General features: G+C 44.6%; 1 long non-coding RNA gene across 1 annotated transcript in view; it reads left to right on the top strand.

The window, feature by feature from the left end:
- LOC133509146 (uncharacterized) overlaps positions 1 to 4698 on the top strand; it is a 45396-nt gene extending 40698 nt beyond the window's left edge. Inside the window, exon 3 of the long non-coding RNA XR_009797239.1 lies at positions 4364 to 4698. This is a non-coding gene — a long non-coding RNA (uncharacterized LOC133509146). The remainder of the gene's footprint in view (positions 1 to 4363) is intronic.
- Positions 4699 to 9178: the final 4480 nt, after the last annotated feature.

A 9178-nucleotide genomic window follows, 5' to 3' on the forward strand; every position in this document is an offset into this window, starting at 1 on the left:
GCCACAAACTTAGTGAAGAAGTCCATGATATGATCATTTTGATTGGACAGTGATATTAAAATGAACAGCAGAGAGAAAGGGTGTGTGTGTGTGTGTGTGTGTGTGTGTGTATATACACAGGCTTGGGGAGTAACAGAATACGTACTTCTTCTTTTCCTTTCGGTTTTCGGTTTGAGAAGACACCCACAAACAAAAGTCATTGGGTCTCATTCACTAATAAATCGGTTGAAATGTTCTCACTCTGTGCACAAATTGAGCTTCTTCTTCTTCTTCTTTTCCTTTCGGCTTGTCCCGTTAGGGGTCGCCACAGCGTGTCATCCTTTTCCATGTAAGCCCATCTCGTGCATCCTCCTCTCTAACACCCACTGTCCTCATGTCCTCCCTCACAACATCCATCAACCTGTTTTTTGGTCTTCCTCTCTCTCTTTTGCCTGGCAGCGCCATCCTCAGCAACCTGCTACCGATATACTCACTCTCTCGCCTCTGGACATGTCCAAACCATCGAAGTCTGCTCTCTCTAAACTTGTCTCCTAAACATCCAACTTTGGCTGTCCCTCTAATGAGCTCATTTCTAATCCTATCCAACCTGTTCACTCCGAGCGAGAACCTCAACATCTTCATTTCTGCTACCTCAAGTTCTGCTTCCTGTTTCTTCAGTGCCACCGTCTCAAAGGGCTCACCACTTTTTTTTATAAACTTTGCCCTTCATCCTAGCGGAGACTCTTCTGTCACATAGAACACCAGACACCATCCGCCAACTGTTCCGCCCCGCTTGGACCCGTTTCTTCACTTCCTTACCACACCCACCATTGCTCCATATTGTTGACCCCAAGTATTTGAAGTCGTCCACCCTTGCTATCTCGTCTCCGTGGAGCTTCACTCTTCCCCCACCGCCCCTCTCATTCACGCACATATAGTCTGTTTTACTTTGGCTAATCTTCATTCCTCTCCTTTCCAGTCCATACCTCCATCTTTCTAAGTGATCCTCCACCTGCTCACTGCTTTCACTGCTGATAACAATATCATCTGCGAACATCATGGTCCAAAGGGAATCGAGTCTAACCTCGTCTGTCAGCCTATCCATAACTACCACAAACAGGAAGGGGCTCAGACCGGAACCCTGATGCAGTCCCACGTCTACCTTAAATTCTTCATCTACATCTACAGCTCACCACTGTTCCAATTTGAATAAGTAAATTGATCCTCCACCTGCTCCCTGCTTTCACTGCAGATCACAATATCATCTGTGAACATCAAGTTCCAAGCGGATTCCAGTCTAACCTCAGAACAGAATATGTACTGGCGTTACATAATCAGGATATTAAAAAATTGTAACTGTAATATGGCACAGGTCTAGAAAAAAAATTGCAAACATATAAAAATGTGGATTATTCACAGGATTAAAATTTGGATTAGGGTAGGAGATCGGGGAAACACAACCAATTAGATTCAGGAATAACATTCAGAATTGTTCAAATTGATAGCAGGCTGCTAAGAAAATTAGTGTTTATAATGTGGACACCCTTCATTTAAACCATGCAAAGTTTTTTGACACAGCCCCCTAAAATAATTGGAATTGAGAATCATTGGAACTGGAATTGAATTTAACTGGAATCGCTCAAATTCAAACATTGCCCAGCCCTAATTTTGATGTGAGGAGAGCAGCAGAAAATTCTGGTCTGAGCAACCTCTTCAGGAGTTAGCAGCACAACAACGGGATGAATAGTCAAAGTGTAGCTCCAAAGACCTTTGGGAAGGTTTTAGTTGGCCATACAAAATGACACAGCTTCCCAAAAGCGGACGTTTTAAAGCGACTCTGAGGGACTGGACAGTCAGTCACTGAATTGTATTCACTGAAGGACAAGGACGGTCTATATCTAAGGTGTTGCCTTCTGGGACAGTTCGAAAACCGTTTTCCTCATGCAACTTAGCACTTGTTTGGAATAGCTCTGAATGGATTAATCAACCAAGCGACCGGCCCACCCACCTTCAGAAAACTGTTTATTGTTTTGATTTGGATGAAGCTCGGATCGCGTTTTCTGACTAATATACTGACTAATAAATGCTAGAAATTCAAAGGGTTCAGGTTTTTTTTCCCCCCTCCCACTTTATGTCCTGGAGGTTCATTGGCACCTTTTGAACTTGCGCATTTTCTCCATTAGAGCAATCATTCTTATTAATTCTGAATTATGCATTGTTTTTAAAATGAGCACCGAAACGCTGCTCGTCGTCATCGTGTTTGTTCATCCTCTGGGGGGCTATTTATTTCCATGACAGTCGCGCCCGCTTAGGAAGACAAAAGCGATGCACCGGGAAAACGACATCAATAATAAAATCATCATAATTGTAATCATAACAAGTTGTCACCTTTGCTCTTTGATTATTCTCTTTGTGTTTGTGAAGGTCACATCATTATGGCTTTTGTGTTGGATGAACGCGTGTGTGTAGGTGCACGTGTGTGTTTGTGTTGCATCCTTTCGTGTGTGTGTGTGTTGTGCACTCGCTAGGCTGCGTTTCGCTGATAAGCGGCGCATATGTGTGAGTGCAAAAAGCGTGAGTGACGGGAGGGTGCCAGCAGGAGTGTGACATCCAGTCAGGCATTTATTTCCTTGAATGTGGGGCGACCGATCCTCTTACACGCACTCGCGCCGACACACACCGAACCCGCACTGACGCAGACACCGTGAAATGATGCAATGATAGCATGCACGGTGGTTGACTCTGCCGGCTATGTCGCAGATCAACATCGGGCAGGTGACATCATCACATTTCAGACGCAACGGCGGGGAGCTTCTCAACCGTCAGTTCGGCCAGTTTGAGTATTTCAACGATTCGCAAACATACCTCAAACTTCGGCGCCGCCACCTTCATCGTTTGAAGTATGATCGCTGACGCATTCCACAATCCCATCCATCCATCCATCCATCCATCCATCCATCCATCCATCCATCCATCCATCCATCCATTTTCTTAGCCGCGTATCCTCACGAGGGTCACGGGGAGTGATGGAGCCTATCCCAGCTGTTAACGGGCAGTAGGTGGGGTACACCTTGAACTGGTTGTCAGCCAATCGCAGGGCACATGGAGACAAACAGCCGCACTCACAATCACACCTCGGGGCAATTTAGAGTGTCCAATTGATGTTGCATGGTTTTGGGATGTGGGAGGAAACCAGAGTACCCACGCAGGCACGGGGAGAACATGCAAACTCCACACATGCGGGTCTCGGATTGGACCCAGGAACTCAGAACTGTGAGGCCAATGCTTTACCAGCCGAGCCCCCGTGCCGCCACATTCCACAATCCCGATTACCTCAAATATTTACATCATCTTCGCGTTGAGGAATATTTCTGCTCCTTCCGGTATATTTCATACAGTCACTCATCTCTAACGCCTCCATCATATTCAACAAGAGTGGAACTTCAGTTTTTCGATATCTGAGTTTTTGTATTATTCAGTTTTTGATGGGTTCTGGGAGATGGAATCTACCTTTTGTCATAATTTTCATATTTTCCCTGGGATTTTATAGGGCGAAAAAAAAATTAACGCATAACTTGGCTTGTTCAAGGCTAGTCTATTATTGTTGATCCACTGGGGGAATCGTCGCTTGTACTTGGTGAGCGATTGTATTGCATGCCAGACTAATGTGCAGTCGTTAGTGCTAAACTGTTTTCCCATCTTTGCTACATTTATCTCTTTTGTCACCTGGTTTCTAGTACGATTGCACAAGGCCTGATCCCCACTATGATATGCGACCTCTTTACCCTGGAGAAGTTCCTGCAGTTTGGCGGTGAACCGCGACTTGTTGTTATTGATTGTGCCAAATGACTTTGTTGGTACATGCAGCGATTCACAGAAACTGATATATGATGTAACAATGTCCAAATGTTCATCTAGGTTTCCAGCTATATCAAAGACGCACCAGTCTGTGCAGTCAAAACCAGTTGAAGTACTATTTTTGCAGTTTTTCATCGATTTTACCAAAGACTTTGCTCACTTAAGTTCTTGCCAATATGTCGGTTTTAAGCAGATTAAGCATTGATCAGAGGAGCCTAGGGCAGCACAGGCAATGACGCAAGTATGCGTTATATACTTTAGTATAGCAGTGGTCTAAAATGTTTTGCCTGGTATGACAGTCGATGTGCTTCTTGTTTTAAGGGAGTTCGTTGTTGAGATGGCTTTGTCATGAGCCAGGGTGGACCACGGCCAAGAGGGGCATGGCCGCTGCCCTGGCCGGTGACACCTGTCACCGCTCTCAGCTGTTTAACATTGCGACTGTAATTCGATGACGTATTTAAGTTGGAGTTTTGTCACCGGCATTTGCCAGATCGTTGCTCAATCTCTTGTTCCCGCACTCTTGCAGTCCTGTTCCTGATCTCCCGTGTACCGATCCCTGCTTGCCCGCTGACCTGCCTTCTCCGCCTGACATCCTGGTTACCGCTGCTCCAGTTGACTTGTCTGCTTGATCCCCGACCTTGGAACGAATAAACACTTTTCCCGAAATGCCTCTCCACCTCCGGAGTCCTGCATTTGGGTCCTCCCCCGCACCGATGGGTCGTGACAAGCTTGGTTGAAGTCTCCTAGAGTAATGAGGGGTGAGTCTGGGTGTTTTTTTCTCAAATTTGTGTACTTGTTCGACTGTTAGCAGTGCTGCGTTCATGTTAGTCTGAGGCGTAACGTACGCCTACAAGTACAAATGAGGCAAACTTACACGGCGAGTAAAATGGCAGTTCAAGAACAGCAACTCTAAAAGCCGGTCGTGTGCCACCACCTGGGCCAGTGTGGAAAATGAATCGGGCATTCACTAAAATATATAAATACGAATAAAATATTGAAGAATACAGAAAGTTAGGGCAGCTGATGGACTTAATCAACATTTTGTCATCTCCTCTTGTGTTGGCTTAGGCGACAAGAAGATTTCAGCTTTAAGAACAATAAAATACATGCTTTGTAGTCTCTGATAATACTTGATTATTTCCATCGTCAACTGTTTCGACTGTCTTGACCCGTTGAACCACCTCTGCCGTTATTCAGTGTTTTTCTTTAATGGGGATTGCGCGTCAGCCTGCTCGCTCAAGGGTGGCGTAGCTCACCTGACGCCTGTTTCCTAATTTACTTTGTCAATTCATCACAAAAGCAACAACACATCACAATAAAAGCATCTGTAAAAGTCACATTGGATGATTTATCGACTGCGTACGTGCGTTGCCAGAGACCTTTTGGGCCGCGGGGAGCGCACAACATGAGCTGCAGTATTGATTCGCGCCGCAATTAACCCTTCAGAGCCTGTCGTGTGTCACATGGCCTTGTTCCTGACTTGATAAAAAGATGAAACGAAGGTAAAAAAAAAAAATGGCCACAGATGTGACTGTTGAAAAATAAAACTCTCATCAGAGAGTTTAGTGTTACATATTATGAGATCGGCAGTGTGGAACTTGACTTGTTAAAGCGCTGATATGCTGGACATGGAGGAGACGGCGCTCCACTGGAGGCGTCAACCAAGCAAATCCTCCTTTTTGAGGTTGCCTGTCAAATCTCAAATCAAACATTAAAGCTGTGTGCAGCAATGAAGGGGCCCTCATACAGTACATCCATAATTTTGAAGCAGATTTGTCAAAGTTTTTGGTGAGGCAACAAACTTTGCTGCCATCAGGTGCCCACACGGAATGATAAAGACATTTGGACAGAATTTTGAGGCGCAACTGAGACATAGATGGGTCCAGTTTGGTGGCCTCTAATTTTTGCAATGTGGTTCTGTTGACTTCATCAATCTCCAACTCTCATTGGAGTGGTTCACAGTCAAGTGTGAAGCGACTGGGATTAGAATCACCACCTCTAAATCTGACACCATGGTCCTCAGTCCGAAGAAGGCGGAGCGCAATCTCCAGGTCCGGGATGAGATCCTGCCTCAAGTGGAGGAGTTCAAGTATCTTGAGGTCTTATTCATGAGAGAGGGAAGGATAGAACAAATCTGTGCCGTGTCTACAGTCTTGCGTACTCTTCATCGGTCTGTTGTAGTGAAGTAGGGGCGAAACCAGAAAGCGACCAGTCTATGTCCCTACCCTCAGCTATGGTCACGAGCTGTGGGTCACGACCGAAAGAACAAGATCACAGATAAAAGCAGCTGAAATGAGGTTCCTCTGCACGGTGTCGGGGCTCCCCCTGAGAGATAAGGTGAGAATCTGTCATGACCAGAACTCTAGCGTGGGCCCAAATGCACGACTCGGTAGACAGGGAGGCAGTTAAAGGAAGGTCTTTATTCATTCCAATGTCATAAGCCGGAGAGTCAGTCAGAGAGAGCAGCAGTATCAAGAGCGTCAAGCTTACGGGGTTGGTCGTAGGACAGCCGGGGGTCGGTACACAGGGGTTCAGGATCAAGAACAAGGAAGTGTGGGAACAAGGCATGGAAGGCAAAGATCTGGCAAAGCCAGACCATCCAGTGGGTCCTATATACACTAGGGTTAGTTATCCCTGCACCGCCAGGGCTGGGACCGGCAGGACCATGACAGAATCTTGGTAATCCGAGAGGGACCCAGAGTAGTGCCGTAGTAATGCTCCTCCACATTGAGAGGGGCCACAACATGGACCCAGCCGACTCAGAAGCCATCCGCCGCTCTCTACAGATCAAGGGCAGACCAAGGTGGGTGGGGCATCTGTTTGGGATTCTTCACTGGTGAGGTGTTCCGGACATTTCCCGCCCGGAGAAGACCCTCGGGATTTCCCAGCACAAGCTGGAGAGACTGTGTCTCTCAGCTTGCTTGGGAGCACCTCAGGATCCCCTCGGTAGACCTGGAGGAAGTGGCTGTGAAGAGGAAAGTATGGGCTTGCCTGCTAAAGTTGCTGAACCCGGGACCTCACCTCTGATGAGTGGCAGAAAATGGATGGATGGATGGAAAGTAAGCCTAAAACAGCTGCTTCAAAGCAAATTGATAAATCTATCTATCTATCTATCTATCTATCTATCTATCTATCTATCTATCTATCTATCTATCTATCTATCTATCTATCTATCTATCTATCTATCTATCTATCTATCTATCTATCTATCTATCTATCTTCTAGACTTTTTTTTGGGTGTGTATAGCTACTCATCATAGACAAGTCTACCACATTTCATGTTGCTAAATCAAACTGACTGATCGTGCTGAATTTGGGCTGCCCGTTTAATATTCTGGCTCTCTGCTTCATTTTTTAGCAATGAAAATGTTCCAGTATCATTAAATCTATGCATTGTGGTTGCGGATTTATTCCGAATTCTTGTGTGAAATGCATCCTGAATGAAGTTCACCAAAGTCTCGTATCGAGCATGTGCACAAATTCAACACTTTGGTATGTGTTCAGTGCTTGAGAGAAACGGCTCATCCGAGGCTTTTCTTTCTCTTTTCTTTGTTGGAAGCGAAAGAACATGACAGAAACTTCTTTGGCTGCTGATAGGATCTCTTTCATGTGCTAAGCGCATGTAAATCCATCATTAATATTTGGGAATTTCCTTAGATTTGCCCGTTCACATTTTTTAATTGAATTTCTTCAGGGGGCAGATGTGTCGCTTCAACCTCTGCTCTTCATTCACACTCAATGATAATTTCTTTTAGAGCAGATTAAAGCCTGTAATCTGATTACTTTTAAGGGCAGCGAGGTTCAGATCAGTCACAGGCAGGCAGGCAGATCTGGAACCGGCCTTCTTTCTCCCCTCTTAGACGGGCTTCGCTTTTGAGTGTGTAGTTGAAGTTTGGGGTTCATCGCCCTTATTTAAATATTACGCTGTGCAACATTAAAAAAAAAAAAAAAAAAAGAAGTTCAACATGAAGGGTCTTTTCAGAATATGTCAAACTTGAGCTTCCTTTTCATGGGAAAACTAAAAACGCTTTTGTCTGTTAACTCGATGACGGACAGCCATTTTGGGGCATTTTCACCAATCTTTCAAGACTAAACATTGTGAGTCCTGTGACAATATAAGCACACAAAATAGCAAAACAGGAGTAGATTGTATTATTTGACCAGAAAACAATGTTTCTTTCTAGATTGTTCCTTTTTTTAGTAATCAGAAGAATGTGTTGGTTTTTCGCAAAAAGACCGGTTTCTAACCGAAAGGTGGAAAAATGATCTTTGAATGAAATGAAATATGTCAAGCAGAACCACCTCAAACTATAAAACAACAAAGACAATACAGTAGTGAGAGAGGGCTTTTGTTCAGAATTCCGTTCAGAGTTCGCTCCGCCAACTGCGTAATTTTATTTCTCACAGTTGCAAAACACGTTCGACTCTTTACCACAGTACACGCACTGTTTCTACCATACTTTCAGTATGTGTACTCTGTTCGAGCGTGGGGCCCAGATATAAATCTTCTATAGATTTTGTACAGAACAACGTGTTCTATAGAACTTTGGCTGTGATTTTCTATAGAAATTCTACAGGACATTAGAAATTCTCAAGAAATTCTACAGGATTTGGGTCCTAAAGTTCTATAGTTCTTAGAAATTCTTCAGAAATGTTCTATAGAAATTTTTTTAGCATGGGGGTGTTCCCCGCCTAATTTTTGTTTTCCACTTGAAAGCTGTGCTGTTGGTAAATCCATGAAAGGCTGCCATCTACTGGGGTATGTCAGCCACTACAGTCGTTTACAAAACTGAATTTCACAGACAAGCTGGGCATCTTCCATGCCTACCTATTGAAAAACATATCTGATGAATAAATTTGTCGGTGAATAGTCGGATTCCTGTTGAGAAGTTGACACAGACCCTGTTGCTTGGAACCAAAATGTTTTTTTTTTTCCCCTGGTAAATTTTCAAATTTCAACACCATTTAAAAACTCAAATCTTCACGATTGATAATCGCATCCTTCCCTTGTACTTGATTCCAACTTGGTAGCGATCAGACAAACACACCAGGAGAAGTTTGTTTAAATCCGACCACAAAGGGTGCTTAATTCCCAGATGTTTGTATTTTCTGGTGATGTCACTTGCGTAAATCCAGACGTTCCTCCGGCGTCTCCGTCCCCGAGTGTTTACATTCATCATCAGCGCGACGGCGACGATTGCGCAGATGCCTCCGCAGGAGGCCGGCGGGGTCACGCCTTATTGAATGCGAGCGAGTGTAAACAGATGTTTGTAAACAAAGTCGCCACAAGTAACTCAACTCGAAACGAGGGAAGAATCCTCGGCAAAGTCTCGGAGGAGGA

Source organism: Syngnathoides biaculeatus, chromosome 11, assembly GCF_019802595.1.
Source record: "Syngnathoides biaculeatus isolate LvHL_M chromosome 11, ASM1980259v1, whole genome shotgun sequence".
Lineage (NCBI taxonomy): Eukaryota > Metazoa > Chordata > Actinopteri > Syngnathiformes > Syngnathidae > Syngnathoides > Syngnathoides biaculeatus.